The following is a 26,423-nucleotide window of genomic DNA, read 5'->3' as shown; positions in this document are numbered from 1 at the left end:
CGGACACAAACACACACACGTATAGAGAGAGAGAGGCAAAGGGGGGGGGACAATAGGAGCCCACCCCACACACTTCCTCCTGCCTCCTCCTCTTACTGAGCTTGAGCAAAGCGAGAAAGCTGCTGGATTGGATGGATGCAAGACCCCACACTGCCCTTCTCTCTCCCTCCACCTCTTACATTGTCATTAACCAGCGACTCCTGGCTTGAAAAATGTCGCGTGGAAGGGCTCGAAGCGGGCACGACGAACACGGGCACACGACTCGTGTGCATGCTCCTGCCTAACGGGGCGCGGAGAAAGATGCCTAGCGGGGACTCGAATTTAAGGCACGGGCAATGGGTTTTGGGTTCGGGGGCCACGCCTCACACATAAGGGCCTGCAGATGTATGCCCTGCGAGGGTTGGGGTGCAAGGGGGGTCGGCAAAGGCGGGGGGGGGGAGTTTGCTTGTTCAAGGTTTAAGGAGCATTGGGGTTTTTTGGCGGGTGTGGGGTGGACAGGCCAGGTTGGAGTGGATGTGGGAGGGCCGGGAAGTGAAGTGGGTCTGAAAACCGCGTGTTAATTTGGAAATGCAGCTTTCAAAACGTTGTGTGTACATATACATATATCATTTTATTTATATGCCACCTTTCCGTAGTTAAAACTATGCTCCAGGCAGCATACAACATGAAATAAGATCACATACAAACATTTTTGTTGTTGTTTAGTCGTGTAGTCATGTCCGACTCTTTGTGACCCCATGGACCAGAGCACGCCAGGCACTCCTGTCTTCCACTGCCTCCCACAGTTTGGTCAAACTCTTAAGTTCATAGCTTTGACAACACTGTCCAACCATCTCATCCTCTGTCGTCCCCTTCTCCTTGTGCCCTCCATCTTTCCCAATATCAGGGTCTTTTCCAGGGAGTCTTCTCTTCTCATGAGGTGACCAAAGTATTGGAGCCTCAGCTTCAGGATCTGTCCTTCCAGTGAGCACTCAGGGCTGATTTCCTTAAGAATGGAGAGGTTTGATCTTCTTGTAGCCCATGGGACTCTCCAGAGCCTCCTCCAGCACCATAATTCAAAAACATCAATTCTTCGGGGATCAGCCTTCTTATGGTCCAGCTCTCACTTCCATACATCGCTACTGGGAAAACCATAGCTTTAACTATACGGACCTTTGTTGGCAAGGTGGTGTCTCTGCTATTTAAGATGCTGTCTAGGTTTGTCATTGCTTTTCTCCCAAGAAGCAGGCATAGCAATAATCAATAAAAGATCCCTTCATTGCAGGGGTTTGGACCCTCATCAGTCCCTTCCAGCTGGACAGTTTTGTGATTCTATCAAAACATCAAAAAGTACACAAGTAAATTGAAACAATTTCCTCATAAAAATAAATTATAAAATAAAGGTACAAAAATTAATTTCAATAACGGCAGCAGCAACAACATCCAACACGCCCCACCAAATACAGCAGCCCAGTAGCCTCAGTTTTTGTAGCTCAAGTCAGGGCCCAGCTCTCCGAGGCCAGGTGGGAAAAGGCCTGCAAGGCAGGAAATAGTTCTTCTAGGACTTGCAGCCTTAGGTCTCTAAGCACATTGAGAATGCCTCCGATTAGGGTTGCCATATTTTGAAGAGCAAAAAAGAGGACGCTATGATGGCCATTCAAAGCAAATAGATGCAATCTGCCTCAAATTTTACCTCTGAAAAAGAGGACACATGGTAACCCTAAATATTAGATAAGAATTTACATTTCAACTCCATGTAGTCTTGGGGAAAAATGTTGGTTGTCATGCCAGTCTGAGACGTGAGCTCTCCTCCTCAGGCACTGAAATTGGCCAAGAACACTGCTTTGCAGAGCAATTAACATAAAGATCTGGCAGTGGAAAAGATAAGGAAGTGTGTTAAAAATCTATCTGTACAATGAAAGAAGAAAACAAAATGGCTGCCACATTGCTAAAGGCCCAGAATGAAGTCCACAAGCGGGACCTGAAGGCAATCACACTCTCCCATTGTCACTCCCTCAACAATTAATACTCTGATGCAAATTGCATCTGAAACATGAATTTCTTGAGGTGGTCTTCTTATCTTGAACCACTGTAATATGGGGGAGGGCTACAGCTCATTAGCATAGCATATGCATAGCATAACATGCTTTACATGCAAGCAGCTGAATCCCTGGCACTTCCAGGGGTGGGAAAGACTCCCATTTGACACCTTGGAGAGCTGCTGCCAATACTGAGCTTGAATAATGATAATAATAATAATATCCCGCCCATCTGACTGGGTTGCCCCAGCCACTCTGGGTGACTTCTGACAGATATAAAAGCACAAGAAAACATTGACATTAAAAAACTTCTTTATGCAGGGCTGCCTTCAGATGTATTCTAAAAGACAGATAGTGGTTCGTTTCCTTAACATCTGCCAGGAGCCACCACCAAGAAGTCCCCGTACCTGACTTGCTGTAATTTCACTACTTGCAGTGCTAGAACCGCCAGAAGGCCCTCAGAGCTGGACCAATGGCCTGCCTCCATATATAGTAACGTCTTCTGTTCCTGTCACAGAAAAAAGCAGCAGCATTATGTCTATGAAGCCACAGGCATGGACGGTGTTAACGCACTCCTCAACAATGACACAGCTGAATGCATACCATTTCCCGCCTACTACCGTAATAGGGCTATTTTGACCCTCCCAAACTCACAGCACTAGCCTATGCATGCCACTTCGCTCAGAAATAATTCCCATTGAATTCAAGGTTAGTGTAATAGAACTGAAGCTTTAGAGCTGTTCTGTATCAGTGTCCCAACTGTGAGTCACTTGACTGCCAGCTGTGAAAAGTAATCCATGTGGCTGGCATTGTGCACAGTGATTCATGAGGTAGGATCTTGGCTGCAGAACTACATTATACTGTTCATTTGTTAAAGGTACAACATGAGACTCCCCTGTTGCCTGTGCTTTGAGACACTGCACTGTACATGTCTGTTCACTGGGGCTTTCTTCCAGGTGTGTGCCTTAGGCTGCAATTCTGCACGCAGTTACCTGGCAGGAAGTCTCATTATTAGACAGGGCACTGTAATACGGCTACTTTGGGGAGCTGGCTGGAGGCTGCTGATACAGGATACCCAGATAAAAACACTTATTTCAGGATCTAGCAAGCTGTAGAAGCAGTGAACTGCTGATTGTCTTTTTCCATTGACATACAACTCTTCATACAAAATCAGAGCAGTTCACAGATGCCAGTGTAAACTACACAAAAACTTTGATTTGTGAAGTAATAAAGCACCCTTCAAAACATTCTTCCTCTTCCTGTGTCAGAACAGCCGGAGCAGCTGAAGACATCCATCATTTTCAAAAAGCATCCACTGTATCTTGTGTCACATTTTTCACGTACTAGTAGTGGTTGTTGAATTGTTTAGGTCTTTGGGGATATTAAATTTATCCTTTTTAAAACAAAGCAAAACATTTTTATTTGCAAATTGACTTTTTTTTTAACCTATCATTTATCCAAGAAGTTTCAAAAGGTGATATATACCAGGAGTTTAAATTGCATAGTGAATAATCTCCACAAACATATAAACACGGAAAAGACATAAATTATTAACAAACATTAAATATGCCCAATTAAATGTCGTCAGAACTTAACAATTGCGCATTTTGTCATGCTCTGTTTACCACATGCTTACAAAGGCTGCAGCACTATCCAGTCCAGATGGTCACGTTACAGATGCATTAAAACAGACATGATATTGAAGTCTGCTCATTAGCACATAGTGCTTGCCAAAACCTTAGGTAGAGCACTTGATTATAATAAAAGACCAAGCTGTCCCATCACAGCAATACTGAATACCGCTGTGGCAGTGATGAAAGAAACTTAACTTGCAATACCTAGCTATTTACTGTGGAGTTACAGAAATTTTTAAAAAGAGAGAGAGAATGCAACCAATTTTTAAAGAAATTAGTCTGAAGATCATAGTGTTGGAAGTGGCATGAGTGCACCATTTAATAGTACAACCAACAAGCATCCACAACAGATGCCCAGGTTCTGTTCGGCAAACAGGGATGACAAATCTGTGGTCCTCTGGATGTTGTCATCATCCCTGACCGTGGTCCCTGCTGGCTAGGACAGATGTGAGTTGGAGTCCAACAACTTCTGGAGGGCCAGAGATTAGGCAGCCATAATCAAGGTCTTTTTCCTAAAGTTGAACTACGATCTTCCCTTCTGTAATTTAAGCCCAATAAATCAAATCCTGTCCTCTAGGGTAGCAAGAGACACATCTTTGCCCTATTCTGTGTGACAGCCCATCGTATTTGAAGGATACTATCGCTGCCCCCACCTTCCCAAGTCTTCTCCAGACTAACTAGTTTGATTATAAAATTTCTATACCACTCAATATATTAAAAGTATCTCCAAGTGGTGAACAAAAAACTGAAGCAAAAACAGACAAACCAAATATTACAAGAATACAGTTACATGTGTATGGGGTGTTAGGGGAGGGGTTGTTCCTATGGTGGGGGAACATGTCATGCTTTCTCTCCCTACCTGCAAATGAGAAGCAAACGTTACCCACAACACTTACCAAGTTCCCTTTTCTCTCCCATATAACATGCAGAAACCATTACTGTTTATTTTTAAGTTACTTTTTTACCTGCTCTTCACCGTAATATCACAGGGTAGGTTACAGCAATTTGAAAATAGATGATTAAAATCAGTTAAAATTACAGTCAAAAGAACAGAGTCTGTCCTCCTGTCTTTCTCTCTCTCTACCTATATTTCCCATGTGTCAAAAGCCAGGGAAAGAGGCGCATCTTCAATAATGAAGGTGCCAGATGTACATTGAAGGGCTGCCAGAAAAAATGCCCTCTCCCAGGCTGCCAGCCCATGAATGTCTGAGGGCCATGAAACTACCAGGAGACCTTGGATTGAACCTAGAACCTTTTGCATGCAAAGCATGTTCTCAACCACTGAGTTGCAGCCCTTCTCCTAATGCACATTTCTAAGCATACAGCCAACATGTGCCAGAGAGGCAGCAGTCAATTGCACACATCAGCTGCATGGCCATAAGGAGAAGTGCAGAACTGAAGAGCTGGCAAAATTTCCAGGCCCCAGACAGGAAGGGAAACCCTGCTTCCCAACCATTGCCGCAATCCAGTTTCCAGACATGCCCCTTTGTCGAAGTTCGGTTTTTCAGAGATGCCCCTGGTTCCTGGGCCCTTTTTTGCATTCTGCTCCCAAAGCTGTTCTTGTTCTTGTTCTTATTTATTTAATTCATTACCTGCCCTTCCCCCATCAGGCGGGTTACAAGAAGTTAAAATTCAGTGTTAAAAACAGTGTAAAACAAATTGCCGTCACAGGAATGGAGCAGGCACTGAAAACACATGTCTTGAGTTTCAAAAGCCCTGGATAAAGAGGTGGGTCTTCAGCATATAGTGGAAACTATATACAGTGGTACCTCAGGTTAAGAACATAATTCGTTCTGGAGGTCCGTTCTTAACCTGAAACTGTTCTTAACCTGAGGTACCACTTTAGCTGATGGGGCCTCCCGCTGCCACCGCGCCACCACTGTGCGATTTCTGTTCTCATCCTGAAGCAAAGTTCTTAACCCGAGGTACTATTTCTGGGTTAGCGGAGTTTGTAACCTGAAGTGTCTGTAACCTGAAGCATCTGTAACCCGAGGTACCACTGTACTGAAAATGACAGACTCGCCTCTGTGAGGAGGGAATTCCACAGCCTAGGAGCTGCCACAGAGAATGCCATCTCCAGCACCCTGCCAGCACCCTGAACCTCTGAGGGCAGGAGAACTACTAAGAGGGCTCCCTCTGCTGATCTTAACACCCAAGAGGGCATGTTGGGAAGGATGGGGTATTTCAGTAATGAATGCATAGCATCCCTCCATCATGGCATCACTTCATGCCATCAACTTGAGTTGGGGAGGCAGGAGAGCACATCATCTGGCAATGGTATGTCTTGAGTTTAATTACAACATCCTGTTGGACAGAAGAGGGGAACTTGACATGAAGCTTGTTTTCATCAGCTGCTCCATGTTTTGGGTAACATAGCTTGTCTCTTGGTGACCTGCCTCGCAGGGGTGGTGTGAGAGAAAATATAAAGATGAGAATAATATATATATATATATATATATATATATATATATATATATATATATCTGTAAGCATATGAGTACATGGATTGATCCACAATTAGAAGGTCATCAACAGACTCAGCAGATATGTGTATTCAAACTCACTGATTATGATAGGGAAGTCTCTGGCTGATTATCAATGAGGGGGTTTTTTTAAATCAAAGTTGACACTGAGCATTCAGGACACAATTAATTGTGTGCAGGTACCAAGATACAAGTACTAAGCAATTATCAGCTGTGTTTACTGCAAGTTAATTGTACAGCTGCTGAAGGACAAGTTCCAGCTTGCTAATCTATTTTAAAAAGGAGAGAGAGAAAAGAGCTTGAGGAAAAAGAACTGAAGTAGTTCATCTGCATGCAGATTAGATCTAAAACTCACCCACATGTTGTGGAACTCCCATGGACAAAACTGCTTTATGACTAATCTAGTTTCTACTTATCTGCTGAACGGTAGTGGCCTGTTAAGTTTGAGGCAAAATGGGTCAGCAGGACTCATCGCAAGTGAGTTAATTATTTGCTGATGTTATTTTAAGTTATTAAAATATTAACCTTGGCACAATTTTTCAGTTTGTTATTTGTTCACATGCTAGCGGATCTCAGTATTACAGTACAGACAAGGCTCCCAAAGCAGCTTACAACAAATCAATATGCAACGATAATTAACAATGCTAAAAAGGATTTGAAGTTCCACTGGTAAAAAGATCAAAGGTCACAGTATTTAAAAGCCAGCAATTACAAAACTTAAAAACCCTTACACTGCAATCCTATACATATCTACTCAGAAGTAGGTCTAAGTCCCTTTGCGTTCAGTGGGACTTAGTTTCAGATAAGTGTACACAGGATTGCAGCCTTAATTCATTAAGCTAAACGTACATCCGGATTCATACTTCCAATAATCCCTCTGAACACAACACTGTTCAAGTCCAGCTAACACAACATTTTAATTCTGGGGGCATTGGTGTCCCATTCTAGGCATTTCTGTGATCGTACCGCACATTGGGACTGACCTGTCAAACTTTCACAACATTTTCTAAGACAGCAATGGGCATCTGTGTCCATACAGATAACATTGGACTACAACTCCCATTAGCCCCAGGCAGCATGGCCAGCAGTCAGAGGTGTTGGGAGCCATAGTCCAAGGTCATCCAGATGATCACAGATCCCCCCATCCCAGTCTTAGGAGGAGAGGCCTTGAGTTCAGTCTCTGTTCCCTAATAAAATAATGTCATCATGGCCTGAGGGTCCACTAAATAATCATTATCCTGGGAATCTCATAAACATTTGCCTTATTATTGTAGTACAGTGGTACCTTGGGTTACATACACTTCAGGTTACATACGCTTCAGGTTACAGACTCCACTAACCTAGAAATAGTGCTTCAGGTTAAGAACTTTGCTGCAGGATAAGAACAGAAATCGTGCTCCAGCGGCGCAGCAGCAGCAAGAGGCCCCATTAGCTAAAGTGGTGCTTCAGGTTAAGAACAGTTTCAGGTTAAGAACAGACCTCCGGAACGAATTAAGTACCTAACCTGAGGTACCACTGTACAGCAGAAAACTCTGAGGGTTCCATGCAGTGCTATTTTTCTAGAAAAAGAGGTGCCAGAACTCACCACAAACACTTCCCTTGTTCACTTGTAATGGCAATGGCACCCGTCTGAGAAGTGCTGGAACTGAGTTCCAGCAAGTTCCAACTGAAAAATGAAGCATGGACAGCTTCATTTTACTACAGAATGCTGACAACCATCTCTTGACATATTCATGAATGGCTTCTTGCAAATCTTGGCGTTGCCCACACTCCTTCTAGGTCTCTGTAAACAGCCATCGACTTTGCTAATCTCCGGTGTGGGAAGTTGGAATGGCAGCATTCCAGGTGTTGGGTCTTGGCCCACATTCAGAACTTGGGAGAAGGTGATATCATCGGTTGTTCCACTTGCTGGCACAGAGCCACTGCCCCAAGTGATTCGTTCTCAGCAGCACGGTGCCCAAGACAGTCTGTGAATGGTCTGATTTAATACCAGAATACACCACAACGTAGTTTGCTGATGGGGACTGGATAGTGCATATCTGATTTCTGAATAACATTTTGAAAGGCATTTGTCATCAGGGCTTCCCTTCAGAATGATAAGGTTTTGCCTGGCTTCAGCTTACTCTGCTTGCAGGGTGCTCCCATGGCTGGTTTTTGAAGCCGTGTGCCTGTGACATTAGCCACAATCTGTATCAGTCCTGTACAAATACCACGGTTTTATGCATTTTCTGCCTCCCTCAAACCAGCTCCCTCAAACCTAAATCCAGCTAGAAAACCTAAGCTGCATTCACTTTGTGCTTAAGCCTGGTGCATATATTTGAGACAGTCACTGCACATGTGCAGATGGGTGTGCATGCACAGACAAAAGCTTTGTTAATTGGAATTCTAGGGAAGTTGCAGGGGCAGGGAAACAAGAAAGATCATGCACATCGGGCGAGTACATCCCTGCTCCCTCACTGATATGCACAACACTGTGCAAATGTGGCTTGAAACGCTGCGGTGGAAAACAACCTTGCTGCATTTTAAGCCATTAGTGTGTGCGCACTCAGAGAGCCGAACTACATGCGATGCTAAATGGATCATTAGAAACTAAATTAGGTTTTTAAAATGTAATAATAGGCATTGGAGATGGGGGGAGGAATTTTCATTGGGACCACAAGAGTGGGGAGATTTAACCATTCCATTCTCTGCCTCAATCCTGATTAAAATTTCCCATATGCTGCTGTCAGCCTTAGGGAGCAAAGCTCCCATGGGCAGCAATGGGATATTTATTTCTTAGGCAAATACCAGTGCATGGGGCAATTATTGGTGGGCACAACTGGGAAAGCAAGAATCAAATCTTGTATCTGTGCATGCTGCTGTCCTGATTAACCCCACCCCAACTGGCTTTAAAATACCACCACTTAACATAGGACAATTCCAGGCAGTACAGTGGTACCTCAGGTTACATACGCTTCAGGTTACAGACTCCGCTAACCTAGAAATAGTACTTCGGGTTAAGAACTTTGCTTCAGGATGAGAACAGAAATCGTATTCCGGCGGCGCAGCAGCAGCGGGAGGCCCCATTAGCTAAAGTGGTGCTTCAGGTTAAGGACAGTTTCAGGTTAAGAACGGACCTCTGGAACGAATTAAGTATTTAACCCGAGGTACCACTGTATTTATTGTGGGATCGATGCTGCTCAGACATGCCAGGTTGTTGTTTTTTGCATCAACCAATGCAAATGCCAGAGAGAAAAGAAAGGATATTGTCATAAAAATGACAGCCTGTATCCCCACCCCCTTCAGTCCAGATCTACTCTTTCCAGCAGTGGCATAGTCTGGGTTGCCTGTGCCCAGGGCCACACAGAGGGTGGACGGGGTGGGAGGGATGGAAATGGATGGAGTACACATGCGCATTCAATTGCCTAATGGCGTCCACATCACCCAGCAGATCGCAGACACAGAGAAAAGAAAAGAAGAGTTGTCCTGTTGTCTGGAGAGGCCACTTCCTGTTTCACATGTAAAAGCTGTTTTTATTGGAGCTCAGTGACGGAAGCACACAGCTGTACTGAGGCGGCACCAGAGTGTTGAAATTTTGTGCCCCTAACAATGTTGCACCCGGGGCAAGCGCCCCTGTGCCCCCTCATGCTATGCCACTGAAACATAGCTGTCAACTTTTCCCTTTTCTTGTGAGGAATCCTATTTGGAATAAGGGAATTTCCCTCAAAAAAAGGAAAACGTTGACAGCTATGCACTGAAATCCAAAAAGTTTTTTTTAAATTATTTTTTAAAAAGAGCCAATGACCCACTTGCAATACGTGAATGACCCATTTGTAATATTAAGCCTTGTGTCCGGAAGTGCTTCTAGTTTCTAATGACACATTTAGCGCCATGTTTATTATTTATGAGGCTTTGTAGTTTCTTGTCACAAGCGTCTCAAGGTGACTTACAAATAATAGTAAAAATACAGTATGCAACCTTTAAAAGCACAGTGATTTAAAAGGACGCACAACAGAAGATAACCAAACCATATAAACCAGTGGTGTCCAAACTTTTTTCAAAAAGGGCCAGATTTGATGAAGTGATGAAGTGAAGTGCTGTGAGGGGCGACCAGGAAATAAACTGGTGCAGGGGCCGGATTAAACCAACCGGTGGGCCAGATTAGGCCCCCAAAATGGATTTTGGACATGCCTGATATAAGCAGTCCCTACATCCACTAACATAGGTCTAACCATCACAGTCTTTGGGGCACCAGATAAAGGCCTGGGAGAAGAGAAACGACTTTGCCTGGTGCCAAAAATAGATCAGTGCCAGCAAGCCTCCCTGCAGAGAGCATTCCATAGAGGGGGCCACTCCTGAAAAGACCAAACTAGACATGATGTCATTGGTATCAAATTAGCCTTGTATGTTGTGATTGTAGTGGGGGGGGAGTTGGCTCAAGGTCATAGTGTGGGGAGAGGGCACTTTAACACTTTGATGCTACTGAGGCCCTGATCCACCTGTTGTTGCTTTTTTTAAGTGATCGTACAAGGCCCAATAACACCGTGTTGACTTTCCCACTTTATCAAGGCCTTCAGTGCATCTCTGGGTTATAACCTAGCAACTTTCCCCTTGCCATTTCACATTTAGCTGTGGCTCTCCACACGTCAGCATCTACTGCTTAAGGTGGTCACCTCACTGCCGGCTCTGAACTGCAGCAAACAGAGGAAGCATCTTGTTCAAAAGCAACACTGCTGATTTCTTCTCTCTAGCAGGATCTCTGGGAGAGGAGTGGTGTCAGCATCTAGGAAATAGCTATGCCACGATGCTACAATTATTTGCAATTATTATAAATCACAAAGGCCTCACCCAGCAACTGGGCTTCTGAAAATACTGCATACAGATTTAGTTTGGCATACTTGGAAGAAATTCTAATCTGTTCATCTGGAAAGCTCGATGAACCACAGCCTTGTTTCCACACATCATACATAATATGGGATGCTCGCAAATGGTACACTAGGATTTGTTTGCATCCTGCTTTTCTCCTCCAAAACAGGTTGCTCGGGTAGCTAATGAGGTATAAAACAACAACAAAAATTGAAAACAAATAATTAAAACAATGACCAAGGCTGCTTCCAAATTAGAGCTTAATACTGTAAACTAGTCGTTGAGATAATCTGGCAATAGGCTTCCAAAAACAAACAAGCAGATTTTAAAGAAAAATCCAGGTTAAAGTTACTTTGACACTTGAAGCAGAAAGTCTCACAAGTGTTCTTCACCTTTCCTTGTGCTAAAAATGCAATAGCAATGCATTAAATAATAATGCATTAAATAACTAGCACTTTCCAGCCTTTCAAGAAACCCCAAAATGGCCGCTTAGGGCTGCCACTTCACTTCCTAACGGTAGAGCTGGCCTTCAGAGTCTAAAGTGTAGAAGATTGAGAAGAGGAAAGAAGGGACCAGGGCAGAAAGGTCTCCACTTGGCCAGTTGAGCCTCCAGTATTGGGGACAGTGTATCTCTTAATGCCAGGTGCAAGGCTTATTGAAACTCGGGAATGGGCATTGTCTTCATGCCCTGTAGGCTTGTTTCATTTTGTTCAGGTGGCTTCAGAATCAAAGGGTTGCATTCATCGTAGCACCATGTCGGGGTCCCATCAGTGCAAGGATTACGGCTAGTGCAATGGGACTCACCCCTCTTTTCCCCCGGCGCACCCTTTAAAACTGTTCTAGGGCTTCCCCTGATACCCCTGGAAGGTACAGAGCATGCAGGGCATTCCACTACATTCGTGGTAATCCTTGTGCTTGGAGGAGGAATTAGTTGAATACTGCCCAAAACCTTTTGGCTATGCTCAGACCGAATATAGTGCAGGGGTGAAGAACCTCAGCCCTGAGGCCTGAATGTCATCCTCCAGGCCCCTCTAACCAGTCCTTGCTCCTGCTCTCTCAGTTGTTTTTGGCTGGCTGGAGTCTTTGAAGAACAGTGATCACATCTCTCGCTTGCCTGAATGGAGAAGTGTTGTTTGCAAGTGTGTGGGTGTAGAAACCTCAAGACTTTTGTGTGGGTGCAGCAGAGATTACTGTACAGAGGAAATCGTCACCCTGGTCTGTTTGCCCTTCCCGTCACCAGCATGTGGGCTGTAAGAAGGATCTTCCGCACCCCTGTCCTATAGGGTCACGCAGCTTTGAGTCGCTTCCTTTTTGAAACAAATAGCTTCATTGGAAAATGATGAGGCAACAAGTTGTGATGCCTTCAGTTGTGGCACTTGCTGCTGGAAGTTTAAACGACGGAGTGCACTCTGATCCACAGAGGCTGACTCTGAGTCTCAGCCATCCTGCAGGATAGAAAAATAAATGATACAGAACAGCTGGAAAAGAGCAGTTATCAATATGGGATGTGTCCTTTTCTCACATCCATCCCTTGTTGTCCTTGTCATTTCCTTTCCTCCTCCACCCCATGTTGAAATGTGTATTGTAAGCTGCTCAGGGCAGGAATTGTTATTTGGGGGAAATCAAATGGTAACCGGGGCTCTCACACTTGAGACACACCTGCCAATTACACCTCATGCGTTTCCAAGGAACCACCAGTGTAACACTGCTGCACCCACAGGAAACACAATTCCTGCCTAAAGACCCAATTAAGACATACTGCTGCTGCTGCTGCTGCTGCTGCTGCTGCTGCTGCTCCAATAAAAGGGATGTTTGATTTGGTAACAGGAGTATAGGAATCTGCCATACACAAGTGATCCAGCTAGCTTAATAGTGTCTACACTATCTGGCAGCTGCTCTCCAGCTTGGACAGGAGTCTTTCTCAGCCCTAAGTGAAGACGACAGGCATTGAACCCGAGACCTTTTGCATGCAAGCTAATGCGCGCAAGGTCACTGACCTGTATCCTCTCCTTTCATTTGCATGGGCAAGTCCAAAATGAAAATAAGCTATTAGCCCAGGCACTCCACTCTCCCCATTATAAGAGGCTTAAGAAGAATCTGCTGGAGCAACCCGGCATCCTATTCTCACAGTGGCCAACCAGAGACTTAGAGGAAGCCTACAAGCTCCCTTATCACAGTTTCCAGCAACTACTATCCAGAAGCATTCGGCCTGACAGTCTAGTCCTCTTTTAAAGTTGGGGACCCTCACATCCTCCTGCAAGAGCAAGTTCCTCAGTTTATGCACTATGTGAAGAAGTATTTTCTATTGTCTGCACTGAACCATCCAACAGTTGGCTTCATGAGATGCCCATGAGTTCTAGCACTATGAGAGAGGGAAGAAAAACCTGTGTCCATTCACTTTCTCCATGTCTCATATAGTTTTACACACTTCTATCATATCAACTCTGACTCGCCTTTTCTCTAAACCAAAAAGCCCGAATTTTGTACCCTATCCTCATAGGGAGCTGCTCCATCCTCTTCATCATTTTGGTTGCCTTTTTAGAAACCTTTCCCAACTCTATCCTTTTTGAGGTTTGGTGTCCTGATCCCCTGGCCTACCCGTCAGCCACTCAAGTGTGCCAAACACAAGTTCAAAAGCCAAGGGTTGATCAGCACCGGCAAAGTCCGAAATCCAAAGGCTGAAGGTCAGGAAACAAGGTTCAGGGCCAATCCAAGTCTGATGTCAGGATACAGTCCAGCGTCAAGCCCAAAATACAGTCCCGTGGAGGTCCAGGAGCACCCAAGTCAAGGTGCAGTTGAGCAGGGACAGCACCTCAGCTTTGCTGCCCTTTTATACTATGCCTGCTGATTTCAGCATCTGGGCTTGAGGAGCCATGTGACCCTCACCTGCTCCCAGCCTACTCCAACTGGGGAATCACTTACCTCCTCCCAGAGCTAGTGAGCCCCACCTGGCTCACTGGTAAGTGTCGACATGCAGAGGGCCGGGAGGCCAGCTGGCTAGCCCCAGCTGGGCCGTCTCATTCCAGCTGTCCCGCTGCGAAGACCCATCAGCCTCTGCTCTGACGTAAATCAGCAACCCGGGCTTCAAAGCCAGGGCACACTATCAGCAGATTGAACTGCACACACAGAATAGGTGTGAGGCTTGTGAAAGCATACTACAACTACAGATTTATTAATCATAAATCAAGACAAAGAAACATGTCCTCTCTCTCTCTCTCTCTCTCTCTCTCTCTCTCTCTCTCTTTGTCTTCTCAGAAAGACCGGGAAAAGCAAAAACTATACACACAGCAGAAGTTCCCAGCAAGCTGTGCTGGAATGTAAACAGACATATGACACGTAACAGTTCCACATGTCTGCTCCTTAAGGTGGAATGGAAATTCTCAACAGTAAGCTGGGCTGTGGGCCCTTGCCTGCCTCTGCCTCTGGGAGCGCTCCACCCGCTGTTCCCTGTGCATCAGAGCCTGCATATATCTGGAGACAGGGGCCCCTCTGGCTCTGCGGATGGGTCCTGTTGCTCCGGCTCCTGCGCATCGACCCCCATCCCCTCGTCCTCCTCGGTCCCCCTTTAAGTGCTTCCTACACCAACATCTCCTTCCCCATCCCTTGCTTGCCCTGGTGTGCCCCAGTGCTGTCTACACCCTCCCGGAAGCCCCTTCCTCCTCCCCATACTCCTGCCAGTTCAGGACATGAGGTGACCAGAGGTGTACAATTTAGTACCATCTGTCAACTTGGCTGCCATCACTGTTCCCCTGACTGTGCTTGTTAACTGGCTCATGAATGAGCTAGAGTGTGAACTCATTTGTGAAAATGTTAATAAGCCCGGTCCTAATAGAGGACTCCATTCTCTACATCCCTCCACTGGGAGAATTGTCCATATATTCCTACTGTCCACTTTCTGTTACTTAACCAGTTCCTGATCTACAAGTCGGGTGCTGGGGAGAGGTATTACCACTGGCGGGGGACAAGTCATGCATGGGGTAGTTTGTCTGCCTTTGGTCCTCATCCTGCACTCAGCTCTCACCCTGTGGCTCCTAGAAGCTGTCAGCATGCAACAGAAGCCACACCCTGGGAAACGGCTTTTAGCTGATGTATCTCAAACCCTTGGTGAGTTACGGATTTCCCCTGCATGCAAAGATAGACTGCTGCGGATTGAACAGACAAGACCAGTAGTGTTAGATTCAACTCAGGATCATGGTTTGTCTTCTCCCAAACAAACCATAAGTGATAAGCCAATAACTAACCTTGATTACAGCTTATTGTTTGGAATGCGACAAACCCCCAAAATGAAACCATTGCTTAGTTTCTTGTAGCCCAGAAGCAGCGGAATAACATAGCAGTTCTGCACCACCACTCTTGCTTGTTCATGCTGAGTCATAGTTTGGCTTACCATGACATGTGAACCAACGGCTCTCAAGTTTTCAGACAGGAGACATGCCCTGTCCTACCAGGAGATGCCAGGATAGTTGAATGTTCAACAGAACGGTCGCCTGCTTGCGCTCAGATTGTGTTGCTGTTATTTGATTGCTGTATACAGTTTCCTATCTGGTTTCAGGAGGCACTGATTCTGTGACCATACTGCTACTGAGTGTCTCAGGTTCCTGTAACCTGTACACCAGGTTTGTCATTGATGTCTCTCGCAGGCTTTAATATTGCAACGTGGTACAAATGAGTCACGACTCAAAGCCCAGCCTGCTCCATCCTTGGGGCATAAATTATGTACTTGGTTTTGAGGAATTTTGAAGTGAAACAAAGAAGCCCGGTTTCAGAATGCATCAAGCCATTATTGCCACCGTGGCGAAAAACACAGGAACATGGCGTATCATTTGTCTATCTGAACACTGCAAAGGGAAATTTATCTCTTATCTAGAAATATGACACCGATCCCATTCCTTTGCATCTGTTCTTGCTGTTGAGTTTGACAGATCATTTGCCAAGAAGATTGAACATACCAGCTAACAAGTACACACATGAACCTTTTGCAGAGAAAAGGGCTGGATTTCCTTGCCTAGAGGCTCAAACGTATTCAGTTAGGTCAATTTCCAGGTACAATTATTTCTCTGCCCATTGGGGTTTCATCTTGCCCCAAGGTTAGCAATGACTTACTAAAAAATAGATGAAGACCAAAAATGTAGAATGAGCCAGCCACCACAGATTGTAGTCTCTTTTAAACGTTTCTGCTATAGGTCTGTGCTTAGAGATTGCTTTAGGTCTTTTCTTGAGGAGGTCCATCTTCTCTAGAATCCTAGAATTGTAAGGGACCACAAGGGTCATCTAGTCCAACATCCTGCCAGGCAGGAATCTTTTGCCCAATGTGGGGCTCAAACCCACGACCCTGAGATTAAGAGTCTTGTATCTGGTATCTCGGGAGACAATGGAGGAGTGCGTCTTTGGGGGTGAAGTCAAACCATTGGAGAGTTATAGAGCCTGCTGTGGCTGTAAAGAATGATATGGAAGAGACATGTTTTTCCCCTGGTTATTCCCACTGTGTGAATGCAATTAACATTTGGACTGAATGCAAGTTAGACTGGAACAAAATTAGGGTGCAAACCTATTAAAGTAGCCAGATTCTCTTTGAAGCACTTTTTCATTTATAGATGATGTTGATCAGAAGTACTAAAAGGGAGGGGAAAGGTCACAGAGAGCAGGCTTGCCCGATACGCAAGTCTTGCGGCAGGCAAAATGGACAGAGGCAGCTGCAGGAACAGTACAAGGACAGGCCAGCTTCACCATCACATGGCAATTACAACGGCCAGCCATGGGATTAAGGCGGATGCACGTCTCCATAAACTTAATACGGTTAAATTCAGGAGGCAACATTTTCCGTTCTTCAAAAAGCTGCGACTTGAACTGTGCAAACTGAATTTCCAGTGCTCCTGCACCGATAGCCAGCTGCTGGTTAAATCAAGTTCAGCTTGGTAGTGACTGGCATTAAGCTCAGACAAACCCATCCTTGCAAATTAAATCAGTTTTTCGCACAGGAAATTGTTTGCAGCGGTTGACATACGTAGGGACATGTTTTAGGCCTACATTTGACCTGAGCAGAGGCTGTAGGAAGGGCACTCAGTGGCACTGTGGTAAGAAAATGCATTTCCAACATGATTATTCCCTGTACTGTACTCTGCAATCAAACTGAGTGCCTGTATGTATGTATTTTTATTGTGCTTATATAAGTTGATGATTTAACTGAATCAGCCTGGAGACTTAACTTCTCCTTCCCACCCCAGAACAGCCAAAGTCCCTGCCCAAGAAAGAAAATAAACAATATTTGATTAAATACATGAAAATCAGAAAGTTGAGGTGATTTTAATCTGTTTTAGTATTTTAACTTTTTTGTGTTTTAAAGTATACTTGAGATTTCTTTTGATTTCACTGTGTTGTCTTTTGAGTGTTGTTGTTTTTTTAACAATCAAGTGATGTATACATTTTATGAAATAAATAAATGATTAATACTAATACTTACAGATAAATGTAAATCTATCTAATTTATTGCATTTTTAGTTATCCAATAACCAACATTCTCTGGGAAATGTACAGTATATGATTTTTAAAAACCAATAAAACTATGATCCAAAATATGGTGCTAAAAAGCAGTATTTTAAAGCAATCAATACATCAGAAACCCTATTTGGGCCCTCTGCTTATGTGTTCAACCTACATGTAAGCATGGAGAGTGGAAACGATCATGCTAAACAGTGCCTCCATCACCCTCCAAGTCATGGAAGCTCTGAAACTTATTTATTTTTTAAAATGGCAAATTAAAAAAAAACCCAATTACAGGAATTTGCTGGTTCCTAAACAAGGTGCAATTTCAGTGTCTCCTCTTGGGAAATGCAGCTAGCAGAATGCATGAGGAAATATGCCAGTGATAACAAGCACTCAAAGCAAATTAAATTTAGAATGACAGTTGGCATCCTTCTTCAGAGGTGGAGACATAATGGCACTAACTAGGATCAAGAAGCCATCGTGACACGCCACAAGGAAGTCATTTGGGACTTGGCAGAGGCAGCAACACCAAAACCACGGCATCCTCTGATGGAATAGGTTTCTGACCTGCAGTGTTGAAAAGCCAATGCTCATTCTGACAGGCAAAAGGACTAGAGAGAGGAAGGTGCCTTGGAGGAGCACTGCTACCACAGATTTAGACCTGCTTTCCGGGGTCTCAGGCAAGAGAGGCCTTTCCCATCACCTGATCCTTTTTCTAACTACAGATACTGGAGATCGAGTCTGGGACTTTCCCCATATGGCCCAAAATGAAAAGTTGGTTCAAACAATGTAGAAATCTAGCAGGACTGGTCCTAACTATTAGGACATGGCTGCCTCAGGCAACTGATTTAAGCCTCATGAAAGGGCAGCAAATTATTATCATTTAATGTACAGTGGTACCTCGGGTTAAGTACTTAATTCGTTCCGGAGGTCCATTCTTAACCTGAAACTGTTCTTAACCTGAAGCACCACTTTACCTAATGGGGTCTCCTGCTGCCGCCGCGCCGCCGGACCCCTATTTCTGTTCTTATCCTAAAGCAAAGTTGGTTAAGAGCGGTAGTCTCATAATCTGGGGAACCGGGTTCGCGTCTCCGCTCCTCCACATGCAGCTGCTGGGTGACCTTGGGCCAGTCACACTTCTTTGAAGTCTCTCAGCCCCACTCACCTCACAGAGTGTTTGTTGTGGGGGAGGAAGGGAAAGGAGAATGTTAGCCGCTTTGAGACTCCTGAAGGGGAGTGAAAGGCGGGATATCAAATCCAAACTTCTCTCTCTCTCTCTCTCTTAATCTGAAGCACTATTTCTGGGTTAGCAGAGTGTGTAACCTGAAGTGTATGTAACCTGAAGCGTATGTAACCCGAGGTACCACTGTACGTCTGCTGCCTAGAAGGGGAAAGAACCGTTTGTGGGATGTCCTGCCCCAGATGTCAAAATATCTTGGTTGATCTTGGGTACTATGACTTGAGGGTTGCCATTTGATGCTTTGCCTCAGGCAGCAAAATGGCTTGTGCCAGCCCTGACTATTTTGTCGGCCTCATTACCAGCTACGTACATTAAATGACTCAGGACCGCAACACGAGAGCGGGCCTTCTCTGCAGTGGCTCCCCGTCTGTGGAATGCTTTCCTCAGGGAAGTTCGACTGGTGCCTTCATTATACACCTTTATACGTTGGGCCAAAACATTCCTTTTTAACCAGGCCTTTGGTTGATTTGATTCAACATCCTATGCCCTTTTAAATTTTTCTTTTTTTTTTTAGGGGAGTGTATTGGGTTGTTGTTTTTATTTTGAATATGGAATTTATAGTTTTATATTTTGATTTTATTCTGTAAACGGCCTTGAGACCTGTGGGTATAGGGCGGTATATAAATTTAATAAATAATAATACTACTAAATAATATTACTAAATAATATTACTAAATTACTAAATAATATTACTAAATAATATTACTAAATAATATAACTAGGGTCCTTCTGCATGCAAACCATGTTCTCTACCACTGAACTATGGACTCTTTGTCCAAGGAAAGACCCAGCCCCCTGTGTGCACTGCCTCTCTATTGAGGTTCTCCTCTCCCTCCAATCTTGCTTTCACCAACAGACAATATTTTAGAAGGGGATCCACCAACGATTGTGTCTGCCCCTGCCTGGTGTAACCCTGGCACCGGTTCCATAGCTTGCTTATGCCAGACTACGTTCATCACCTGAGGCCCTGCTTCTTGTCCCACCTCTGAGAGAGATTTGGCAGGTGGCAACACAAGAATGGGCCTTTTCAGTGGTGGCTCCCCAATTGCGGCTTGCTCTCCTCAGATAAAGTTGCCTGGTGCCATCATAGGAACAACTTCTTAGCCAGGAAAAGTCATTCCTGCTCACCCTAGAATTTGGCTTTTAATTGGGGGTCATAAGGTATGATATACCCAAGTCCATAATGGTAGGATGGGGAAAGATTTGTTATTTTTATGTTTTTGAAGGATGGGCACATTTAGGCAATGAATGCTCCTTTTAACTTTGTGATATTTTTTAATCTTTGTACAGTGGTACCTCGGGTTACAGACGCTTCAGGTTACAGACTCCGCTAACCCAGAAATAGTACCTTGGGTTAAGAACTTTGCTTCAGGATGAGAACAGAAATTGTGCGGCGGCAGCAGTGGGAGGTCCCATTAGCTGAAGTGGTGCTTCAGGTTAAGAACAGACCTCCAGAACGAATTAAGTTCTTAACCCGAGGTACCACTGTATCCCGTCTGCTTTTATAATTGTAAGCAGCTTTGAGATGTTTTTGTAAGCGACAAATAAACGTCATAAGTAATAAGAGACAACACACTGTGTGCTTTGTGCTGTTCAACTACAACTTCCATCTGCCCTGACCACAGGCCATTCTGGTTGAGGCTGATGGGAGCTGGCGCCCAACATCAAGAGGACAACCCTTTGGCGATCTCTGCGCTATAGTTGTGGCAGAATGTTGGGAAACTGGTTTCATTTAGAGAGGCAAGATTGTCATCACAACCGATGGGCTGCCTGCGAGGTCCAAAACACATTGCCCAGAATTGAGGGGATTTCAAACTATGAGAGTCAGGTTACTCAATATTTTCCCTATGAATGTTTCCTCATTTGGGGGGTGGGAATGGCCCTCATTAACATGGGAGAAAGTCATGGGATACTGGGTCAACAATCTGCCCCTAATGACGCCCCCCCCCCCGAGCTATAAAATAACTCACCAAGCATCAAGCCTGCTCCTTCCCAAGTCAGGCAACAGAGTGAAGTTTGGAGGGTAGCTTTTCCAGACTGAGCGACCTTCTTACCACCTTGAGAACTGGCTTTCCATCTTCCTGGCTCTTGCCTCCTTGGCTGATCTGCCTCATGTAAGAGGATTTCATATTATGCAAACACACAGATTCTGCGACCAGAAATAAATTAGGAAAATTTAGCAAATGTATGCATGGTTATCCATTGGGGGGCGGGGGCGGGGGGAGAAATTTATTAGTGCAGAAATCCAGGCTTTGCTGATTTCTCATTAATAAGTCTTTCCTGTATGGCAGAGGTGTCAGATTTTCAGTCCCACTTGAGATTATTGCTGAGGCCCACCAGTCACAAAAGGGTGGCAGATGGAGGCAGAATTCAGCAATCGGCCAGTAATTACCAACATAATTTTTCTACCAATATCTAAAGCATTTTTGGAAATTGCTAGATTCTTTGCCGCAACATTTTCCTCATGTTAAGGAGTTCCACTGCTCTGCTTTCTTCAGGCACACTGCATAAATGTGAAATCCATGTGTGTGTGGGGGGGGGTTGTCTTCTGCAAACCTTGGGATGACCTTGAGAACAGCAATACCACCCTCTTATTCATTTTTCAGTAGGCCTCATTTTTGCAACATTTTTTTTGTAAGAATGCTGTAATTTAAGTGCATTAGGAAATACAGGGTAAACTTCAGTTCCTTTTAGCAGTTACAGTCGTACCTTGGTTCTCGAATTGAATCCGTTCTGGGAGTCCGTTCGACTCTTGAAACGGTTTGAAAACCAAGGCGTGGCTTCCGATTGGCTGCAGGAGCTTCTTGCACTCAAGCGGAAGCCGCGTTCGATGTTCGGCTTCCGAAAAACGTCCACAAATCGGAACACTCACTTCTGGGTTTGCGACGTTCAGGAGCAGATTTGTTCGACAACTAAGGCATTTGACTACCAAGGTTCCCCTGTACTTTTATTGGTTCCTATTACAGTGTATAATAATATATTTCTGAGCAAGAATATATTTTTTGGTGGAGAGTCAAGGGCTTCCACACCTCCTCCTGATCCTCTGTCTCCCAGGACCAGGAGAGGACTGAAGTGGGAGGAGCAGGAGGTGACATGCAGACAGAGTCTTCTCTCGCTTGCACACAGCTCGGGTAGGGGAGATCCAAAAGCCAAGGTTGGGACCTCTCTGTTGTGGCAACTGCCACATTGGGTGCACACCTTGTTAGTATTTTCATTCTCCATTGCTGCTGGATCACCTAGGAGTAGCTGAGAGACGTAGGACTGATGGACATGCCTTCTCCTAACTTGTAAGTGTACTTTTGACAATAAAAAGTTAATTCTTCCCGCTGGACAGATCGCATCACAATACTTATAGCATCACGATACTGGAGGGACACTTATTTCCCACCCTTGGTCCACTCCCATCCATGATCTATTGTAAAGCTGTTATAGCATATGGTGGCTATGGGTATGAACAGGAAATCTTTCAGAGTATCTCCTTTACCACAAACTTGCTAGACAATTACAGGCAATAAATTCTCAGTCTTGCCCCTACCCCACTGGGAAGATGGAGGTAACATTCACCAACATTATAGAGCTATTGTGAAAATTACTGAAATGATATATATATTCTCATGAGATGTTCTACAGAAGTGGTGGCATTAGTAATCTCGAAGAAGAGAATCTCTAGCACTGATATAAGAGATTCAGAGTAGGCTATATATAATTTGCCTTTTTCTCTATGCAAATGGAAAGCTGCTGTATGCCGAATGTTCCCTTTTATGTGTTCGTCTTTTGGACAATCAGCATTTGCATTCTGAATGGCTGCTTACTGGGAAATATTTTTGCAAGCCTCTTTTAATATGTAACCTCGTTTCCATGTTGTGAAGATAACCTTCAAAATGCATTATATAATACAATCACAATTCTAAGATTCTGTAAAATTCTGATTTTATGCAAGACAAACAGTTCTTCAAGGTGCTTGAAATATGAAGCAAAGAAACATTTCCAGTAGGTCCTTAAAATCCAGCACAGCTGATGTGCAATAGCTTCCCCCAGACTTGACCATTCCTGAGAGAACAAATGAAATAAATACAACAGAATTTGGTCAAGGAAAAGAAGTCCTAACTTGCATACAATGCTTGAATTCATGATCACGTATGTGCTTACCTAACGTCTTGTCCCTAGAAGGTTACCCACAAAGGAACACAGATTGTGGGGTGAAAGAGATTCCCCATCCCTGATCATAATGTGTGGGTCATAACTGCAGATAAAACACTCAGGCAAGAAATTTCCTATGACCCAGATCACTATGCTTTTCAGTGGAGGCAGCTGCCTCTGACCAGGGTATCTGGCTCAAGCTTGAGGCTCAGGCCATGACTCCAAGGACTCCAGATGCTGATGTTGGTCATGGCTCCGTTTTCATCAGCCTCAGAACTTCAGACATAAGGCCCATAAAACCCCGAATTAAGTATCTTTCTTAAAAGTGCAGCTACACAAAAATGAGGGAAAAATATTGAATTTCTTCCCTGCTTTGAATTCTATTGCCTTTCAGCCAGTCCATCCTGTTTGAAATCCCATCTCCAGCTACGGCTATTTCTGATGCACCGGAGGAAGGAACCAACATGAAAATCTGTATTATTCTGTATGTGGGAACTGCCTAATCATCATAATGGATTACACATTTTTTTAAAAAAAAGCTTACCACTCCATATCTTTCTTCCTCCAACGGTTCCAACTTGTAGAATTTACCTCCGTGCTGGTATGCAGAAATTCTAGCTTCATCTCTGCTCCCCCTACTTCCCAGGTTTATTTCACCAATGTCCCTAAAGGCCAACCAACATTTCTATTTTTCTATTTTCTATTTTCTAACCATGTTTCAGCTCCTTCTTCTTGCTCCTGGTATCACACTTTCCTTTTCTGCTTTCCATGGTCATAAATGAGCATGAATTGGATTGTCATATATGGCTATTAACACATCGGACAAGTTTTCTTCTTGAGCAAAGTTAGACATTATGCAAAACCATTCACCTACCATTTCAACAGGGCACCATATACTACACCATAAAGCAGAATTATGCCAATTTAAACAGTCATGGGTTTCCCCAAAGATTCCTGCGGACTGTAATTTGTTATGGGTGCTAAGAGTTGTTAGGCAATCCCTGTACCCCTCACAGAGCTACAATTCCCAGAGTTGTCAGGATTAAACCAAAAATTTGCTAGCCCACATTGATTCCATTACTGATTTCAGACCAATTAAAGACTTCCAAGACCTCCTAGAGTCGGTGGAAAGGAGAGACAGCTAAGTGTCATCAGCGTGTTGAAGATATCCAACTCCAAATCACCCCTAGCAGTCTCATGTAGAAACAAAGGGATGCTCAGTATTCCAGCAGTGGGGTAAGTGGCTTCTAAACAAGTCCAGTATCTATAGGCACAGAACTCCTTTTTCAATTAAGTAAATTTAGGGAAAGAGGAGTCCTGAAGGGAAATAGCTTATTCAATCAGAAATTGGATTTTTCAGCACAAGGTGGAAATATTCAGCGATTCCCCATGGTCAGCTGATGGTATGCACACCTAGCTCCAGTGACCTCTATGTAACTTGGGTGATAAGCCTTTGGATTGGGTTTACATAGGTTTGACTTCATCTAAGTCAGTGCTAGACGAAGGTGGCTAAAAGATAAAAATGGGGAACAAACTGTGAAGCTAGCCAGCTGATCAACACGAAGCTCCATCTACCTACGTATGTCAAGCAGCACATTTCCCACTGCTTGCTGTCAGAGGCAGCGTTAGAAATTTGCCAGGCGCATTTGGCTGGCTATCGGCCACTTGCGATCAAGTGAAGATGCCCGGGTGCCAGGATTGGCAGCTGACATGTCCACCATCTGGAGGTGCATGCCTGGGGATCATTGGATCTGCACTCTTTTCACACGCTAATACCCCATTCTGTAGAATTCTATCCATTATCTTTTATCTGCACCTTCAGACTGAATTTCAGGACCCAAAAAAGTCATATTGAAAAATATGACTTTCAAGTCGTCTGGCCCCAAAATGGAAACTAGGCATTCTGTTTCAGCAACTGTAACCCTGGTTTAAGGAGCCATTTGGCACCTAGTTTATATAACTGAGTTTCTAACACTGGAGATTATTCATAATTTGCAAAATCAACATGCTGGGGACAGAAGAGGTGAAATGTTTCTTTGTTAAATTCTTTGTTAAATTCAAAGAGAGACACTTTGAAACCCAAGGCAGCCAGTGAATCAAGTATTGAAGTTTAAAGAATGCCAATGTCTTTTTTTCCCCACAAGAAGTTCTGGTTTTGCTGATCAGATTCAAATGGGAAACAAATGGTTTATTAGGATATTCTATATATAACAAGGAGGCATTTGCTTAATGTAAGATGAAGTAAGAAACTACATCTGAGTAGTTTCTAAAAAAGGAGCATGTTGCAAGTAACCTCCAAACCCATCCCCCAGTATTTACAATGAAAGAAACCCTCAACCTGCATACCTGTATCATCAAGAGCTGAGTGAACTTCTCACATCTGAAAGCAAGAGGAATGGACACATTGCAAGTTCAGTAAGAGAATGCAAAGTCAATTTCTTCCTGCACAGCTATGGCATGCACTCCACCAACCATAAGAGTATTTAATGGAAGAAGGCTCTCCATTCACAACTCTGGTACAGAATAAAGCAGGGAATTATTAGTATTAGAAATATTTTCATCCTACCTTTCAGGATACCAAATGCTTCCAAGCCTTACTGGTAAAATTAAAGTACTTTATAACGTATGTTTGCTTTTTAAAAAATAACAGGATTCTTCTCACTGGATAGCTGGCCTGGAGGTGGTAGGGCCAAGAGTCCATGTGGAGCAGGCTTCAAGATCATTACTTGTCTCCTTGCTCTTTTGAAGTAACTCATAATACCATACAAAATATACCCTCTTTAGGTTATAGGGTACAGGGCCTGGTCATCTGTTGCACTTCAAGCTGCATTTTGCTTTAGAATGAGTTGCCTCTTCCAAAAAACAAAAACAAAACCCTATTAAAAAGTACTCACATCGCTTCAATGCGCATTTTCTTCATATTGTTGTTAAAAGAAGAACAGTTATAACACAACCCTTTCTGATCTTTCAACTTTCTAACCTTTCAAAGATGAATACAGTGGTGCCCCGCAAGACGAATGCCTCGCAAGACGGAAAACCCGCTAGACGAAAGGGTTTTCCATTTTGGAGGTGCTTCGCAAAACGAATTTCCTATGTGCTTGCTTCGCAAGACGAAAATGTCTTGCGAGTTCCTGCGGGGTTTTTTTCCTTCCCCCCCCCCCTTTTTCCCAAGCCGCTAAACCGCTTATCAGCTGATCGGCTAAGCCGCTTAACAGCTGATCTGCTAAGCCCGCTAAGCCGCTAATACTGTAGCGCTAATCCGCTAAACCGCTAATGGGCTTGCTTCGCAAGACGAAAAAACCCGCAAGACGAAGAGACTCGCGGAACGGATTCTTTTCGTCTTGCGAGGCACCACTGTATATTTCTTTCTGGGGGACTTTGTGTTGGGGGGCGGGGCAAGGATCCCAACCAATCTGAAATGCCTTTTCCTATAAAGCAAGACAATCTCCCTTTCCCCACAATGGCATAGCTCAAGCATTATTATATAGAGAAGCAACAAATATGAGCAGCTGCAAGATTCAGAGGCATTAAAGAACACCACGCCGATATTTGGAATGATATCCAAACCTCGTTCTAACTT

The 26,423-nt window shown here is 44.1% G+C and overlaps 1 long non-coding RNA gene across 1 annotated transcript; it reads right to left on the bottom strand.

Annotated features, from left to right (window-relative positions):
• Positions 1-726: 726 nt before the first annotated feature.
• On the bottom strand, positions 727-15,399 carry LOC308474401. The gene is made up of 4 exons (XR_013984697.1): positions 15,368-15,399; positions 2,426-2,526; positions 1,723-1,847; positions 727-1,311 (listed from the first exon to the last, which is right to left on the bottom strand). It is a non-coding gene; the product is annotated as an uncharacterized lncRNA (long non-coding RNA).
• Between the last annotated feature and the right edge of the window lie 11,024 nt (positions 15,400-26,423).

The sequence above is a fragment of the Podarcis pityusensis genome (assembly GCF_964106645.2).
Source record: "Podarcis pityusensis genome assembly, chromosome: 3".
NCBI lineage: Eukaryota > Metazoa > Chordata > Lepidosauria > Squamata > Lacertidae > Podarcis > Podarcis pityusensis.
The sequence above is the reverse complement of the archived record's forward strand: the minus strand, read 5'-3'. Positions and strand labels throughout refer to the sequence as shown.